Source organism: Equus przewalskii, chromosome 25 (genome assembly GCF_037783145.1).
Source record: "Equus przewalskii isolate Varuska chromosome 25, EquPr2, whole genome shotgun sequence".
NCBI lineage: Eukaryota > Metazoa > Chordata > Mammalia > Perissodactyla > Equidae > Equus > Equus przewalskii.
Window position 1 is genome coordinate 37,043,787 of NC_091855.1, and position 19,112 is coordinate 37,062,898.

At 51.8% G+C, this 19,112-nt stretch overlaps 1 long non-coding RNA gene across 1 annotated transcript; it reads right to left on the reverse strand.

The window, feature by feature from the left end:
• Positions 1–11,073: 11,073 nt before the first annotated feature.
• On the reverse strand, positions 11,074–18,200 carry LOC139079227 (uncharacterized). The gene is made up of 4 exons (XR_011532638.1): positions 17,758–18,200; positions 17,375–17,412; positions 17,186–17,265; positions 11,074–16,968 (listed from the first exon to the last, which is right to left on the reverse strand). It is a non-coding gene; the product is annotated as an uncharacterized lncRNA (long non-coding RNA).
• Between the last annotated feature and the right edge of the window lie 912 nt (positions 18,201–19,112).

Here is a 19,112-nt window from a genome sequence, read left to right on the forward strand (position 1 = left end):
GGTCCCTCGCCTGTTTCAGCTTCCGGTCCCTCGCCTTTTTCAGCTTCCGGTCCCTCGCCTGTTTCAGCTTCCGGTGGCCACCTGCGACTGCTCCTCCTCCACCTTCAGCGTGCGTCACTCCAGGTCTGCCTCCCTCATCGCCCTGCCACCTCTCTGGCCACAGCACCCCCCCCACCCCGCCCCACTTCAGCCAGGATCATTTTCCCACCTCCGGAGACGTGACTTCAGCGTGCCTGCACAGTCCCCTTTGCACATAATTCACAGGTTCTAAAGATTAGGACCTGGGTATCCTTGGGGGCCATTATTCAGCCTGGTACAGGCCCCTAAGACTCCTCATTTCAGAAATGGGGAAACTGAGTCTTAGAGCATGAATGTGGATTGGTTACAGGGCTGAGTTGTGGGCTGCCCGGGGCTGGGAGGCTGTGCCCACCTCTGGGTGGGGCAAGAAGGCGTAGAGACCACAGCAGCCTCAGAGGACGGGGTGGGAGGAGACCACTCATGCCTGCGCTGCCCTTTCCTCTGGGCCACGGCAGAGGGCGCGGAGGTGTTGGGACAATGTATGTCTAAGAGCCACCCAGGTGGAGCACATGGTAATTCAACGGTTTTCAAACACCTCAGTCTCAGGACCCCTCTATAGTCTTAAAACTTATTAAGGATTCCAAAAAGCTTTTGTTTATGTGGAACATAACTACAAATATTTGCCGTATTAGAAATTAAAATAGACAGATTTAAAATATATTTATTAATTCATCTTAAAATAAACATAAACCCATTATGTATTAACAGAACATTTTTATGAAAAAAAAAACTATTTTCTAAAACAAAAAAACCTAGTGAGAAGAGCAGCCTTGTTTTATACTTTTGCAAATCTCTTTAATTCTGGCTTAGCAAAAGACAAAATTCTCATATTGGCTTCTGCATTCACTCTGTTGTGAGATGTTGCTTTGATTGAAGTATATGAAAAATACTCCGCTTTGCCCAGATACATAATTGGAAAAAGGAGGAGTATTTTAATTGTCTTTTCAGATAATTGTGGCTATTTGTTTTTGATATTATACCCCAACTCAACAAATGTTAGGTTTTTTAAAGTTTCAATGTGGAATCTAAAACCGTATCAATGAAATTTTTGTACTTTGTTATACTAAAAACCAGTGATATATCTTGCATTTCGAATGGATCTTTACTCATGGACATCTTTGCAACATCACGAATTGATCGCCTGGAAAATACTGATTCACTGAAGTACGCAGATCTTTCAAATGTCGACACATTTCATTGTATAATATGAGACAATCACACGCATTAATATCACCTCCAATCGAACTTTAAAAAGTCTTCATGTATTGGGAAGCATATAATCATGAATACAAGTTTTCCAAAATTCCAATTTTCCCTGGAAAGTCTGAGGTTTATTATTGGCAACAAATACTGCCAACTGTTTTCCATGAAGTGACAGGCTCACTTTCCTCTAGTTCCCAGAAAATGCTTGCCAAATGCCCAACCACATGAATAACCATAGTTTACTTATCAGTTGTACTTTCAAGCAAAAAATGGGGTTCTATGAAAAAAGTAACTAGTTCAACTGACAACTCACGCATGCTTCTGTGTGTCAGAAGTTTTGGACGCACACTTGCTAGTGAGCCACACAGAATGTTCAGGCGGTGTGTTCTCAAGGGTGAACGGTTAATAAAATGAATAGCTTTTACTGCTTCTTCAAGGATATCCTTAAGCGAAACTTGCCTTTTCTGCAAGTGCATGGCAGTAAAGCACACAGCGACGGCTGGTACACTTGGCACCCCCGCCTCGATTCACCCCAAGGTGCCTGCAGGTCCACCCACCATCGGTTTTGCAAATTCAGTGCAAATGTCTACAGAATGCAAAAGGCAGGTCACATCTTGGTTTTATTACGGAAACAGTTTTGACCTAGCAGACTCCTGACAGGCTCAGATGTGCCCCAAGGGCCTGCGGACCACACTTTGAGAATCCCTATGTAATTCAAAAGATGTGGTGGTTCTGAGGTTCGCCTTCGACGTCCGTCCACGTCCTCCTCTGTCCAGAACCCGCCCTTTCCTCTCACCCCCCCCCCACCCCCACTATCTCACTGCTTCCTCCTGGTCTGGGCTCCCTGTCACAGCCTGGATGACCCCCAGCCTCCTTTGGCCATCCATCCGGCACTGCTCCAGATTCCGGTCTCTCCCTGTCAAAATATGCCTGCCCTACAACCCGCTCCTTCAAACTCCACGGGCTGTAATGGTCCCTCTTGCCCAGGAAGTGTAAGGTCCCAGAGTTCCTGGGTTCAGGTTCCAGCACCTCCACAGTTAGTGGCCTTGGGTAACATGTTTCACCTCGCCAAGCCTCAGTTTCTTCATCCACAAGATCAGGATGAAAGAGGCACCTGCCCCCAAGAGTCTGTGCAGGAAGTTAGTGAGATAATCCACGTGAAGCGCACAGCACATGGAAAAGGCCCCATAAAGCTTCTCTGCTGTCTTTATTATCACCCTCAGGGTCTTCCAGTGCAACAAATGAGCTGCACAGGCCTCCAGGATTTCTCTTGCACCTCCTGACAGTCCCAGGGCAGGGGCTGCCTGCTTGTCCAGATCCCCAGAGCCCTGGGAGTGGATGAGGCCCCAGGAGAGGAGAGCAGGGCCAGAGCACTCTCATCCTCCACAAGCAAGGACAGGAGGGGTGGGGGCAAGTGCAAGCACCCACCTTGGACCAGCTATAAGTCCTCCTGGCAGCTTCATAAGGCAGCATGGGACCATCTAGAGCTTCCACAGCAGCCCCTGCATAGCCGTCCTTTGGCCCCATCAGGGAGTGTCATAGAACCTTCCATGGCCTTGTGGGTGGGAAGACGGTCATTACTGAACACAGGTGTCCCGTAAGGCTGGCTGCCCCTCCTGGTTCACACTTCCGGTGTGATCTAGCAGCGGGTGCCCCTGCCCATGTGGTCGCCTGATCAACATCCTCTTGTTGGCTGGCTCCAGCCTTGATGTAGGCCCAAGTGTGGGTGATGTGTCACTCCCCCAACCTCCACTCTGGTTCCAAGACACTTTGTCTTGTGCATGTCATTAATTCCTGCAAGAATAAGCTCTCAATTCCAAAAGAAAAAAAAAGGCTTGCTCCCAGCTCCACTCTTTGGCCCATCGTTCTAGAGCAATCTAGAGACCAGGCTCCTTGTCAGTGAAGAGCAGAGTCTGGACTGCCTAGGAGGAGCTTTGCTCATGCAAATGTGACATCGGGGGCTGGCCACTGGCACCTGTCGCGGCCTGGAGGACTGTGACCTGCTGGGGAGAGGGCCCTGGCATCATTTCCAGTCCCTTCCTCTTGCCAGGCTGCGGGGCAATAGGGGCGGCTGAGGTGAAGGCCTGGGGAGGCTGTGCAGGTGGCCCCGGGACAGTGGACATGGGTGTTCACCAAAAGCAGACGGCCTTCAGGGGAGAGGCTTTCACCCCATGGAAGCTCTGCTGAGCACTCGGGATGCTCCGGGCACTGGCCAGGCACCGAGGGGGGCTATCTCACTCCCATTTAACAGCAGCCCTGTGAGGAGGGTGCCATGATCACGTCCCTTTGATGAGGGGCTTCTCACACTGGCTTCTTTCCCCACGGCACAGGGAGCACTGGTCTTCTCAGCACCAGATCCCCTGACTCGCGGCATCTCTGTGTCCCCGGCACTCCACCCAGTTTCTGTGAAATGGAATATATGGGACCTGAGCTGCCCCTCCTTTCTTTCTGTGACATGAAGTGCTGGGGAATGGATACCCAAAGCTTTCGGGGTCTGGGGGTTTCTGTATCCAGAAAGGGGAATGAAGGGAAGGGAATCAACATTTGGGGGAAGGCCTGCTGTGTGCTAAAATGTCCAGCTAAACGCTTTTCTGTTTGAGCATTTAGATATTTACATTTAATCACCACAACAGCCCTACCAGGGGCTCTTTCTTATCCCTATTCTATAGGTGAGAAAGCTGAGGCTCCAGGGAAACAAATGACATGGCCAAGGTCACAGAGGAGCAGGTGGCAGCGCCGGGATCTGAGCCCAGCTCACCAGCCCAGGGAGGGAGGTGGTGCCCTTGGTCTTCCCACAGCATCACCTCAGCCTGCCTGGGAGGGTCCCCACAGCCAGGGAAGCCTCATCAGGGGCCCGGGCTCCTAGAATGCGGAGTTGGCGCCTTTTATACCAGCTCGTCTCCCAAGTTCCCCTTCTGCCTCGCATACAGTCGGCGCTTAACGAGCATTGACTGAACCGTTGGATCCAGGAAAAGGCAAAGAGGAAAGCTGACAGCTTTGATTTCAAATTGCGGTGGGACACGAAGTGTGCGTCACTATGAGCAAGGCTGTTTTCATTCCCCTCACCAAAGTCACCCACAAAATGAGAGGAAGCCCCCCACCGGCTCTTGGAAGAGCTCCCGGGCATCCCCGAGCAGACCCCGGAGGAAGCACGTGTAACAGCAACACGGGGTTGGGGCGGGCATGGCCTGTGCTTGGGCCCACACCACGGCAGGGGATAAAAACCAAAACTGGGGAAAGAGCCTCTTTCAGATCAGCGGGAGACTGAAATAGAAGCCTCAAGATTTAAAATGCTTTTCCTTATTACCGAACCGAGTAACACGTTTTTGGCGGAGCCTGGAATTTCTTAGCACTTGCGTCTCTGTTTCTCATTTTCAGTCTGGCTCTCAAAGGAAAGTGGAAGCAGTTAAATAGCCAGGTACAGCCGGCCGAGCAGGGGAAAAGCTTGCAAGGTTTAGATTCAGTTTGGGTTTGTTGATGAATACTTTTCTTCTTTTTTTAACATCTCCAGTCTTTCTCCACTTCTTCTTGAGGCCTCAGACTCACAAGACTGGCTTTTTAGCTAAAAGGGTCTGTAGAGACCGCCTGGTTTAATGCCCTCAATTTACAGAATGCCTTTCTAGAAGGCCCGGGGGAGGCGACTGGGCCAAGGTCACTCAGCAATTTAGGGAAGAGCTGAGATCAAAACCTTTGAGTCTGGGCCCTCAACGTGGCCTCTATCCTCTATCAATTTTAAGGATATGCTCTTTCCCAATTCTTCTCCATTTTCTCAGGTTGGCCTCCGCGTGACATAAATTCTAGCTGAAGTCCTGGCCTGAGACACAGCTGTGGTTTGGGACCCTCAGCCCTCCTTCACCGCAGAAACCTCTCTCTCCCCATCCGCTCTTCTCCAACTATCAACATAGTCCCGGGAGGGCTGGCCCAGGAGAGCGCATGTGACCAATCAGAGCGGTCAACTGTGATGGGCTCCGGATTGGGCCAATTAGAGTCCTCCATGGGATTTTGAGGGAACTTCAAGAGAAGACTATCATTTTCTCTCGTTTTGGAGCAATCGGGACAATGTTGCTGCCATGGGCCATGTTTCTGCCACCCTGAGAGAGCCTGTTGGAGAATGAAGACAAACAGAGCTGAGAGACAGGGGAAAAGGCCCCGCTGACGTCATCTGAACCTCTGAGTCCGTCTGCGCCGAAAGAGCCCACGCCCTTGCACTGCCCAGGTCCTAAGCCAACGCGCCTCCGTTTTTGAGTCAAGTCAGCTTGAGCTGGGCTTTGATCATTTACGAGTAAGAGAGTCTCAGCTCTTACACGGCACGTAGGTAAAACCTGTTCTGGGGGCTGACCTGTACAAAGGGTGACTCTGGGTCCTCTTGGGACATCAAAGATCTCTCCCCACGACGTCGCTAACAGGAAGTGTGCAAGAGTGAATGCAGATTTGGATGCACATTTTGTCCCTGTGTAAATGTTTACTCGTAGGCAGGGACCAGGCTGTCCTGGACTGTTCAGTGGCTCCTCGGACGTCCAGCCTTCTGTTCTCTTAGGGGCTCCTGCAGCAGACATGCCCACATTCTAGCTGCAGGGTTCAGCAAAACTTCTCAGCAGTCAGGTAACCAACCCTCCTATGAGCGTCCACACTGAGGGCTGATTTGAAATCCTACATCTAGGGCAGTATGACAAAGGCTAAAGGACTCTGGTCTCTAGGTTCTTAAGGACTGTTTACACGTGAGCAGGAGCACGCCTGCAACACCGCAGACAAGCCCTAACTTTGAACATCACTCATTTCACCCACAGAAGATCATTTCTAACACACATCTCAGTAATTAACAAAGTCTCCGGTTTCAATTGGAGATAAAGACAGCTGAAGAACATCTAGCAGCTTCTGGAGTAGGCGGAAGTTTTTTAAATAACCTCTTTATCTTAGGGTAAGTTTAGATGTATAGAAAAGTTGCAAATTGAGTACCGAGGGTTCCCGTATACCCCTCGCCCAGTTCCCCTTGCTGTCTCACGTTACCAGGGCACATCTGTCAAAGCTCAGAAACTAACATTGCACATTACTGTTAACGGAACTCCAGACTCTATCCAGATTGCCCTAGTTTTTCCACTAATGTCCTTTTCCCTTCTCGCCTCCCATCCAGGAAACCACACTACATTTAGTCCTCATGTCTCCTTAGGCTCTTCCAGTTGCTGACAGTTTCTCAGACTTTCCTTGTTTTTCATGACCTTGACAGTTTTGAGGAGTGTTTTGTAGAATGTCCCTCAGTTTGGGTTTTTCTGATGATTTTTCTCCTGGGGAACTGGTATGACTAGTTGGGGGAAGATGATCACAGACATGGGGTGCCCTTCTCACCACATCGTGTCCATGGTTCATGCTGTCAACGCAACCTGTCACTGAGGATATTGACCTTCATCCCTGATCAAAGCCCGTTTGCAGCCTTCTCCACTGTAAAGCAGGTCTTCTTTCCCCTCCGCATAGTCTATACTTTGAAAGGAAGGCAGTAAGTCGAGCCCATACTCAAGGGAGAGGGGTTAAGCCCCGTCTCCTGGAAAGGAGAACTTAATCTCTGCTCCCCAAATATGGACTGGATTTATTACTTTCCTATCATCAGTGAATTCTTCTGGAAGGAAGATTTACCTCCCCTTTCTTTATTGATTCAATCATTTATATATATATCAGTATGGACTCATGGATACTTATCTTATACTTTGGGCTATAATTCAATAGTATATTCTTAATTTCCTTGCGCACATTGTTCCTGCTCTGGCCTTGGGAAGTTCTTTTGGGTTGGCTCCAGGAGGCGCCATTTTGGTGAGTTACCCCAAATGTTAACTAACCACGTCTACAGGGGGTGTCCCTGGGAAAGGTATACTTCTGACATTGACAAGTGTCCTCTAGACTGGAGATAAGATTAATTAACCGAACAAAATGGCAATCAAAGTATCTATGCATCATGTCTTTTTTTATTCGTTTAACTTATTGGTTAATGTCCATATAACATTCCACTGAGTGGATAGACCATAGCTTACACAACTCTTCTGTTTTGCTATTATATATAACACCAAAATGAACATTTTTGTGTATTTTTACGTTTATATTTATTTCCTCTTGAAAATGATTGCGGCTCAGTTCGTGTGGCTGAATGGCTTTCTAAAGGAGTTTTGCCACCAACAGTGTGTGTGAGTTCCTAAAACCATTATTATGAAACAGAGTAAGCAAAAACGCAATAAAAGCAACAGCGGAAAGCACACTGGCTGACACACACAAACCTTTAACCAACCCACACGTTTGTAGCAGGCTGGCTATGCTGAAACTTTTTAAAGACAGTGACATGTAATATAGCAGGACCAGGGAGGTTGACCAGATGATCTTTGGCTCTTCTAGGGCCCTCCTAATTACGATCTGCTATGATTCTACCCATGGTATATAAATATTAACATTTAATATATAAACATTTTTGTGCTTCTTAGGGGAAAAAACAATCCTACCATTTCTCTGGGAAGGGTAACATATCATTGCACCATTCCTACCAAGATCGCCCACAAGATCCCCACAAGCTAGGCATCATGCTTAGTGTTCTATGTCCCCGCACTTGTTAATCCTGCCCGCTGCCAGGGGCAAATCTACTGATATTCTGGTTTTGCAGAGCGGGGAGGCTGAAAGTCTACCCGGTGATACCCCTGTTACACCTCCCGCAAGAGCACAGCTTACAAATGATTGATTTGTTCGTCTTCCCGTTTCTGTGAACTTCTTGAGACTGGAGTCTGTGTCTTCCTGCCTTTTCCTCCCCAGTGCCCAGCACAGGCCCTGGCACATAGAAGGTGCTCAACACACACCAGCCGAACCATTGAAGCAACAAAGGAGAAAGCAGAGAGCAGGATAGAAGCAACCCAAAATTTATTAACAAAAAATCCCGAGTTAAAGAACACAGCTTGTACAAAGTGTGCAGTAAAGGAAATGGAAGCAACCGCAGTCCAGAGTGAAAAGTTTTACCCTTGGAGGCCAAATTCCAGTTCATAGCCCGACTGTCTGACCACTGTGAACCTCAGTTCCCTCCTTTATAAAATTACCATGATCCTCCTACCTTCAGGGCACTGTGAGAATTAGAATGGAGAGAAACTGCCTGGTTCAGGGCCCCACACGTCATAGATGCCCAATCGATGGCAGCCACAATAACATGATTTATTAGGCGAGTGGCCTGGGACAATCCTCTCTGCTGCCCTGGATTTCTGTAAAATGGGGACCAGAGCGCCTCCTCAGAGGGTTAATTGAGGAGGCAGCTGGATCCCTCAGCATGGTCTGGACCCTGGCAATGGCTCCGTTCCTAATCATGGACTTTGCCTGAAAAGATACGTAACATACTGGGACTTTTAATCTCTTCATTAAAAAGAAAACCTCACAAGATATGCCAGAACTACCAACGAGAAGTCAAATCAAGTTGGATCTCTGGTGCCAAAAACAACAGCTGAAGCTTTCAATTCAGCAGCATGCGGTCAGACTCTGGCAAGAGTGGACACAGCCGCAGACCCTAAGCCGTGGCAGGGCCGAGCCCTCAGAATTGGACTGGGTGCCTCCTCTGAGACCCGGGGCAGCAATGCCAATGTCTCTTCCCACCTCTGCTCCACTTCCTCTGCTCTCCACCTGTGTCTCGGGCAAGCTGGAACCTCTCTCAGTTTGTATGGCGCAGCACTAAGAGCACAGGCTTAGGGGTTTCAGACAGACCTGAATGTTATTCCAGGATTCGCCACTGCTGTGTGGCCGTGAGGAGCTTACTAACCTCTCTGTGCCTCCATTTTCTCATCTGTAAAATGACCCAACGCTTGATATGGAGATTAAATGAGCAAATGTGTACAAAGCCCTTAGCCCAGTGCCTGGTACAGAGAAAGCAGTCAATGCGTGGGAGCATTTAACACAAGCATGCTGTGGGGCAGGGCTGGTTATATGCAAAGCCTTGTGTAGTAGATGCTCATAAGTGTTTTTTGAATGAACACATGCATGCATGAACAATGCGTGTATGAACGAACGAATCATGCTAAAGTCTCTTTCCTCCTTAGGGCGTCTTCTCCCCCTCCCTGCCTCCTGCCCTTTGGTCTTCAGGTTGCCCCCCCTTTCCCTCTGGGCTGCCCACTCCTCCAGGAGGCTGCATGCTGGGTGACCGCACTCCTCAGCTCTTTCTGAGCCCTCCTGTCCTCCTCACTCCCGACGGCTCTGGCCATGAGAGGGGGTGGGGGTTGGTGGTGGGAACCTGAGCCCACTGTCCCTTTGACACCTCAAACCTTGGCTGGCTGTGCATTTGGAGGGCCACATCAGGATTCCTCTCCCAGCTCTTTGCCCCCTGCTCCCAGTGCATATTTCAGAGCTGAAATGAAAGGCACGAGGGGGGCTTGGTGAGCACCGGATAACCCTGGGAGTCACTGCGAAGTATTATAAACAGTGTCACGTCAACCCGAGATTTAGCATCCGATCCTGGCTTGAGCGCGAGGAAACGGGGCTGTGACAGGGAGGCGCTTCCTCCAGACGAATGTCCGAAGGTGTCTCGAGAAGGGCAGTGACGCCAGGCAGAAGGCTTGTCAGGTCGGGTGGGAGCGGCTGCTTATGCACTGCAGGTGTCTCCAAGTGCTGCTGAGGGGGCGCTGGGGCGGGGGAGGGGCCGGGAAAACCGAGTCTCCGTCCATCCGCGGCAGGCACAGTCGGGGCCAACGGCCAGAGGAGGTGGAGCAGGGACGTCCTCCAACGCTTCCAGGGCCCACAGGGGATCCCACAGAAAGAGCTCCACCAGGTTTAAATATTCCTGAGGCTGGGAAACTTGCCCCTGCCCGCCCCTGCGCCTTATCAGACCCTCTTGGAAATGCCGAGCTCTAGTGACTTCAGAAACCTCTGGGAAGGGTCCACGGCACGTCTGTGGATTTTTCTGGAAACACTTGGCCTGCAGCGATGGTCCTGAGATGAGTGAGACTAGTTCCCTAGGGAGATGTGCCAGATCAAGATGAAAATGGGAGCAATTCTGGTAACTTCCCTGCCGGAGAGCCAGCTCCCAGCCCCGGCTGCCTGCGCAGACGGCCCCCTCCGCGGGTCTACACAGAGGGGCTGATCCAGCCTCGTTAAGAGCAGACATGGCAGGCCAAGCAGCTCAGAGTGTGAACTCAGGCAGACATCCGGGACTGTCATCACTCACCAGGGGGTGGCAAGTCCCCTAACTTCTCCAAACCTCAACAGCCTTATCTATAAAATGGGGATCATCTTACGGAAAAAGTTGTCCAGCATGTTAAGACCCATTTTCCCCCAGAAGGCAATGCACTCAAAAATATTTCAAGCCTTGAGGCCATCAAATAAGGAATGGGCTGAACTGCCACAGCAGGTCACACCTTTTCACGGTCTCTTTCATATTCGGTTATCTGCACGAACAAAATAATATGTTTTCCAATCATTTTCAATGCAAAATCTGTTCAACTCATTTCAATTACTTTTTCAAAAAAAAAAAAAAGCCAATTAGAACATGCTTTATTCACCATATCTTATTGACAAGGAAGATGACAGGTTGTTGGGGGATGTGATGAGATGGCACTGAGGAAAGCACGTTGCATATTTGATGTCACAGGGTGACTGAGCACACACACCATGCCAGGCTCTGGGGTCCAGGGTGCTCAGACACTGTCCCTGCCATCTGGATGCCACGGTCTTAGAGAAGATGGGGGCTCTCAGAGACGACAGATGCAGCCTGTGCTAAGACAGAGATGGGGACACGGGCTGTGGGGACACATGTCAGTCGGGGGTTCTTGGTGAGGAGTCCAGGTAAATGACGTTAGCAGAGACTTGAGTGGATTTAAGGGCAGGGGCATTCTGTGCAAAGCAAATAGCAAGTGCAACAACAGAGGGCCATCGGAGAGTCTGGCATTTCACGCTGTGAAATATTTCATTACAACTCCTGATACTGATAATGTGGCTGAGAACGGGACCAGCGCACGTTCCTTGCTTCCTTCTGTGCGTCGGGCACTCTGTTAACCACTCTGCAGACACTATCTGCTAGGTCTTCACCATAACCCCTGAGAGAGTCTCCTGCTGGCCCCATGTGACAGATGGGGAGACCGAGGGAGGTTGGCATCTAGCCCAAGGGTGGAGGGCCAGTAAGTCCCAAGCAATCTGACTTCAGCATCTACAGTGTGCTTTTTGCTGTTCTTGTGCTGTTTGGGGAAGAGACGGGAATCCAGTCAATTTGCTCTCATTTCACCGACCCAATAACCCTTGCAGGTACGCATGTGGATCTTGCATTTTGCAGGCAAGGGGTCAATGGCTTAGAAAGGAGGGGGACATGGCCCAAGACCGCATAGCTTCTGGGGTCTGGGAATTAGGGGAGCAGGACCTGCTGCCTGGCTGCTGGTGTACACGCGAGAGCTGCCTCTGAATGTGAAAATGTTTAGACCATCTGAGATGAGCAAGCCAACACGCTCCTTGGCACACTTATCCTTTTTTCATAGCAGAAAGGAAATTAATCCAAGTAGAAGGATTAATCGCAGGTACTTGTCCCTTCAGGAGAGTGAGGCTGGGGCTCCTCCCTTGGGCTCTCCTCAAAGCCCGTGACTCCACAGGACCCCAAAATCCACTGCTGCCCATTGTCATCCTGTGTACCTCCCCCCCCCCCAGCCCCACATCTCAGTCTTCAAGACCCTGCTGATAACCATGTCCTCCAGGGGCCCTCTTGCTGGCCAGGTGAACTTGACCTGGCCTTCTCTTATCACCCTGCTGCACTTCCTTCACAGTCTCTGGCTAAGGCGAGGGGTGCTTGAGCGGGGTGACCTGGATTCCTGTCCTGACTCCAGCTCACCAGCTATTCCTGTGGTTAGTCATTGGACCTCTTGAGTTTCGGTTCCTTATCTAACAAACGGCTGAGGGACGCTAACAGGACCAACCCCACAGGGCCATGTGAAGACTAAATGAGATAAGGACCAAGCACAGTGCTTGCACGCAGTAGGTGTCCGATGGATGTTAGCTGCTCTGACGCTAGCACCAGCGAGCAAGCGAACACCACGTTCCACGGCCGGGTCTTAGGGATCCATGGAATCTCAAGCTCCCCGAAGCAGGAAAGGCTTTTCGCTTCTCTGAATCCCCTGCGACACACAGCATCATGAAAAAAAACACCGCCTCTGGGGTCAGGCCAGGATTCGAACCCCAGCTCTTCTATCATCTTGCTGTGTCAATTTGGGCAAGTTATGCAATTTCACTGAGCTTGGTTTCTTCAACTGGAAAATTGGGATATTTGTACCTACTTCGTGGGTTGTTATGAGCAAGAAAACAGATTCACTCATTCGTTCATTGATTGGAGCATCCTTTGAGCTCCTGATTTGTGCCACTCATGGTATGGGCAGCTGGGAATATGCTGAGGGACATGACAAAAGTCCTGGGCTGGCAGGGCTCATGGCCTGCCCATCACGCTACACTGTTTCTGCACTGACAGAAGTGCTTGGAACCCGCCCCCCACGATTGCATGTTTCAGCTTCATTTGCAGGAACTGTCAGATCTGAAGTCAGAATACGCCTGGTTCTTGAGAGACGGACGTTTCCTTCTGTGGCCAACGGGGGCTGGGGTGACTCCGCTGTGGATATTCCATTCCTCTTAATGGAGCTGCTGTGTCTCCCAAGGTTACACGCACTTGGTGTTTGGGGTCCAAAAAAAAGAGTAGGGGAAGAAAGACATGTCTTCCAACCATGCCAGTTTGGGCAGAGCCCAGAACACACTCTGCAGAGCCCTTCCTCTCCCTCTCGGAACAGCAGGCGCTCCTGGAGAGATTGTCATGTTTCGGTTTCACTGACACCTAGTTCATCAAAACATCACACGGAAGCAGTGGGGGCTTGGGCAGCTTCTGCCCTCCACGAGCCACTGGAGTCTCCAGGTGCCCCTGGGGCTCACGCAGAGCACGTGAAAAGGCTCCTTGCCCCGACCTGCGGCTGCATTTGTCACCCAGGCCCCGTTGAGTGGTGCTGGTGCTGCTGTCCCACAGAATCTCTCCTGCATCTTCCGGCCCCGACTCCTCTCTCCTTGGGGCTCAGAAAGCGAGAGGGATCTCAGAGCTAGAGGACGTGGAAATCCTTGTGCTGGTCCTCCAGGGACTGTGCCCCCCACGTGTGTGTACACACACGCCTCTGCACACAAATACACATACGCACGTGCACATGCACACACCGCGTGCCTGGGACTCACAGGTGTCCTTGATCATCTGTCTTTTCCCAACAGAATGCCAGCTTCATGAAGGAGAGAATTCTGTCCATCGTGCTCCCCGTGGTATCGTCTGAGCTGGGGGCAGAATCTGGCACATAGTAGGTGCTTCATAAATATTGTTGCAGGGACAAAGGAAGGAATGGTAAGCCTTCTTAAAGCGTTACCTGATCGGGGGGAAGAGGGTTACTTCTACCGGGCACCTATGACACGTGAGGCACAAGGCTTCCTGATTTGTTCAGTCTCCTTTCCTTCTACAGTGGTGCTAAGACCTGGGGTCACTGTGCTCCCCTCAGGGGAGAGGAAACAGGCTCAGAGAGGGTGGGTAACTTGCCCATGAATGGCACACAGAGCAAGAGAGAGCCAGTTTGCACCAAAGCTGGGCCGTCAAACCTCAAAGCCACACGGCTTCTCCTGGGTCGTGTGCTGCTCTCCCCGAGGTCAGTGAATAGAATGAGTCCCAAGCCCCAGCCACGCTACCTCGGTGACTCCCTGTCACCCTGGACACCCCCTGAGACGGGCCTCGCTGGGACAAGGAGGACAGCACCTCTGCATGGTGTGAGGAGTAAACACCATGTCCCAGGGGCCTGATGCGCTAAAGCCTTGTTCCCTGCACACATCACAGTCTCGTGGGGCTGGGCGGCCTCCTGGGCGGCTGTGCTCAAACGGGGGACTCAGCATGCACCCTCCTAGGTTGCAGTAGAAGGGGGCAGGAGGGCTGAGGGCAGGCAGGATGTTTCTGAGGCGGGCTGAGAAGTAGTGCGTGACTTCCTCTTTGTTCCATTCGTTCCAGTCGAACTGCAAGGGAGGCTGGGAGTAGGTCTTCCTGTGCTCAGAGGAAAGCCAGAAGAAGCCTTCAGCTCCATACACCTGCCCAGGTGGCCCTGTCTCTCCCCGAGCCTAAAGCCTCTCTCAGCGGAACCTGCTCATTCCTCAGAGCCTCAGGGACAAGTGAGACCCAGAACCCTCACATCTATAGGGGGCCTTTCCCCCAGAGCCCCAAAGCTGAGGCCAGGGGCTCCACTGGGCCCTGAGTGATGCTCAAGATACTGCCTGAGGTAGGATCAGCCCCAGCAGGGGCCTCTCAGGAGCCTCCTCCAGCCCAGGGGAGCTGCAGGAGCCCCTCCTCCCAGGGGTCCTGAACCTTGGTCCCATTCCTGGCCTTGCGCAGCCAGAGACCCCATCACGGCGTCCCAGAGATCCAAGGCTGGCTCCTCCACCCAGAGGCCTCTCCCTGGCCCCCAGGGCTCAGCTCAGGGTGGCCCCAGAGGCACCCAGGAGCCTGGAAAATCTCTGCTCTGGCTCCAGATGTACGATGCTCAGCTCCCAGAGACAAGGGTTCATCCATCACTCAGCAGAACCCTGGGTCCCAGCCACCAAGGCCCAGCCTTCAAGATTAGCCTCGGAGCCAGCAAGGCCTGGAAGGACTCTGGGCTGGCTCCCAAGACCAGGGAGCCCTGTCACAACTCCACCAAGGGGAAGGGTGTGAAGGCTGCGAGCTCTCTTGGGGGGTGTGGGGTCCAAGGGGCCTGGAGCCCCACAGACCGGGGGAGTGGGAAGACTCTGAGAGCCCGCTTGGCTCCACCCCTACCAGCCACCCTGTGAAGTTGGGGCATTGCAGCTGCTGCCACATCTTGGGGAAGTTCCTGTCAATCAGCTTAGAGTGACCTCCCCGTGGCTGGTCCAGGGACAGCCTGTCTCCTGACCTGGAGAGCAGCCCGTCTCTGGAGTGGTACCTCAGGAAAGAAGGAGAGCCCCTGGACTGTGGGTGGGGATCTCAGCAAGTCCTCAGGTGACCTCGCTCCCTCATTCCCCAGGTACCACTGCCTAACTTTGCCCTGGACGAGGGCCCGGGAAGATGACATCCAAACCAAAGATGACACCCAAAGTGGGTTCCTTGGAACACTGGTGCCTCAAGATGCTCTGCCCCAAAGTGGTTCCCTAGTCACATTTAGTTTGGGAACTGCTGCCTGCTGTAGGCAGCTGCTCCCTGCCCCAGCTCACCTCAGAGAGTCACGATGCCCCTTAGCCTGTAAAGGCTCTGAGAAGTCCTGCAGCAAAAATCTCTTTTCTTTTATTTAGCTTGGTGCCTCCCAGACTTTGACCACAAAACCCTTTTTGTGCTCATAACCTAGAGACGGTTCTATGGAAAACACTTGGGAAATCTGTCCTAGACAATCCTAGAGATGAATCACACCTGGCCTCTGTTCTGATTGCTCATCCCTCGGGGGCAGACGGGCAGGGGACAAGCAAATACAAGTGTGACCGGCGCTTGGCCAACCAACGTCAGTTAACGCAGATTTAGCCCCCGACCTGCCTTACTTTTACTGTAGCCTTATCTTCACCAGACAATTCTCTGCATTTGTTTACGTATCGATTCTCAGTTCCCCCAACCCTCTCTCTCGAATGACACCTCCATAGAGAAAAAGTGTGTCGTGTCACCTGCTGTGTGCCAGCGTCTTCTGCCACGTCTAGGGCCGCGTTTGGCCGGTACTGGGAGCTTCGTTATTTTTGGTGGAATGACTTCACTAATTGCACAAATGGGGAACATAACGCACAAGGAGCACACTTAATTGTCCCACTGTCGCATGGCCGGTCCGTGACGGAGTCGAGGCTCGAAACCAAGAGTCCTGCAGAGCCTGGACACACAGTGCTCTGTCGTCTGACCCCACCGCCACCAGCTCCACTGAGTGAGGGACAGAATGACCCCAAGCCCTGGTTTTCCTAAAGGCCATAACCTGAGCCCAGCTCTCCCCCCGCCCTGCCCTGGTTCCCACCTGGCCGCGACTCGGGGCCCTCTCCACGCCCGTCTCAGACTCTGCCCTGGGCCAGACCTGGCAGGGGGTCACCGCACCTAAGACCCCCGCCAGCGATGCTGTGAGGGCCCTAGCAACTGACCCTGGGGTGACCCTCGGGGCAGCCCGTGCTGGGTCCTCTAGTAGGAAGAGAATTCTACCCAGAGTCCAAGAAGCTCAACTTGACGGCTTCCAATCCTCCTTTCCCTCCTCAAGTGTGATGCCAAGAGAAGCTGCCAGATAGAATGACTCCCCTCCTTCCTCCCGTCTAATCAAATGAGAGGATGGAGGATGGAAAGGCTAGGTCCAGAGCTGGAAGCGCCAGCTCTGTCCCCGCTGTGTGATCTCCACCAGCTGGCCCTTCCCTGGGCCTCGGCTTCCTCTGCAGAGAACGAGAGGCAGGGCTCGCACGGCTGGCCCCATGACGTTGACAAAAAGACCAACGATCATCATCTGGAAAGTTCCACAGCAACGCAAAACTTGCCAGTGCAGCGGTATGGGCAAGATAGTGGGGACCCCGGAGCCAGGGATCCCCTGCCAGAAGGGATCAAGGAGGCTTCTCAGAGGTTCTGCTGACCTTTGACCTGAGTCTCCAAGGATGAGCTGGAATTTTTTGGTTGCAGCTGAGGCCAGAAAGGCCAGTGGCACAGGCCTCGAGACACAGAGCTTTCTCCTTAGGATGGTGGGAAGCCTGTAGAGGTTTTAAGCAAAGTGTTCTCAGGCTAGCTTTTGGTTCAGCATCAGGATTAGGTTCCTCTCTCAGTTACGGAAGACTCAAAATAACAGTGGTTTAAACACACAAGAAGTTATTTTCTTCCAGAAAAGAAGTCCAGGAGTGGGCAGTCCTGGACTGGTCCAGGAGGTCTGCAGGGTCCCCAGGAACCCAGACTCCTTTCTGTTCCACTCACCTGTGTATGTGACTCCCATGCTCAACGACACCTCATGGTCCAAGGGTGCTGTTGGAGCTCCAGCCTTCACATTTGCCTTCCTGGCAGCAGGGCAAATGAAAGGAAGTAGGACAAAAGAGGCAGACTGCTAGCAGAGCCAGCTCCTTCTAAACAGCCTTCCCAGAAGTCCCACATGAAACTTTCACTTACATCTTATTGGCCAGAACTTAGTCTTGTAGCCACTCTAGCTGCAAAAAAAAGGTTTGATAATATAGTCTTTGTTCTGAGTAGTAATCCGCCCTGGGGCGTGTCAGAGACCTGTAGCTAAATAAGGTGGGAATGGATGTTGGATAGCATCTGGTAGCCCCTACTACAGTGGCTTTCGGCTACAGGAAATAGAATACCTAATACCCAGACTTTAATACTTCCTGGACAAGAAGTCTGGAAGGACTTCACAATGACATCAAGACCCAGATTCTGTCTATCCTTTGTTCTGCCATCCTCAGGATGTTGGATATTAACTGTGTTATTATTAAATTAGTTAATATTTGTAAAGCACTTATTCTACATAAAAATAAAATAGAATGTCTCACCTCACAATCACAAGATGACTGCCAAAGCTCCAGGCATCACATCCTGCCCCTATATCCTATGACGTAGGAAAGACAGGAGGAGGCAAAAGAGTTTTCTCCTCGTGCCAGTCTTGTCTGTCGTCAGGAAAGAAAATCTGTCTCTGAACCACCCCTCTCCCATCAGACTTCCTCTCACATGTCCTTGACCAGGATTAGGCCACATGCCCAGATCTAGACCAATCACTGGCACAGGGGGTGAGGTTGCTGCAACTGGCTTAGATCAATCATGGAGGGTGCTGAGACGGTGCCAGGGAGAGGTGTGGAGGGATGGAGAGTCAGGCACACCCAGAGAACCCAGGAGCAGCCTCCAGGTGCACAAGATCCCGGACGTTTGCCAGGCTCTTCTCCTTTGGAACAAGATGGCCGCCCTCCTGGCTCAGGGCTGTGCTGCTGCGAGGCCAGACGGGCCTGGAGCGCGTGGGCGGCCCCAGCGCTGCCTGGTAATTACATCACACGCTCTCCCCTTCTGCCGTCAAGAATGCATTTGTGCTCACTCACCGTCCCCGGGGCCCCCGGGCTCCAGGCGGAGTGTGTCGGGAGCCCTGTGTTTTCACCTTGGCCTGAGCTCCCCAATTTATCTTGTAGTTTCATTAAATCTGCGCCACATGCCACAGACGTCTTTCTCATCTAACGGCCTGTTGCAGGGGATCCAGGACGCCGCGCATACAGGACGTTCTTGCCTGGTTTCCTTTCTTCAAATCAAATAACTCGATTCGCGCTCCCTCCCTGTGTCTCGCACGGTTCACTTAGATTAATAACATTTCAGAGTCTGCCCATTAGGTACCGAGAGCGGCGAGCAACGGCCTTCTGGCCAATTCCAATTCCAGAGACTGCGTGATGGAAACTATTTCTCCCCAGCCCCGTTGCCAGCAGCAAGCTTTTCTCTAAAGGCTTAATTAGGATTCAAGATCGTGTCCAGGAACCCGGAGCCTCAGAAGGAGCCAAGCCGGCGTGTTTACGGACTCCTGTGTTGAGTTCATTTCTGGTTTTGTATTTTGTAAGAGGAGGGGAAAGGAAATGGCAGAGAGTGAGAGGCGGTTTTTAATAACAGGAGGAAGCTTCAAATATGGCGGAAATGAAAGTAAGTTGGCAGCCAGAGGATGGGACGATGGGGACACAGGGAGTGCAGAGCGAGGCCGCGTCGATCCAGATGTGGTTCAGACGTGGGCAGAGACCGGAGCAGAGGATGGGCCCTGCCTCGGTGGCCAGAGGTCGTGAACCTGTTCTGTCCGTGGCTCCCACGGGCCTGAACGCGGCAGGAAGGAGGCCTGTGTTTGAAAGCAGCAGAATTGCAGTGAAACTCTCTCTTGTTCCTT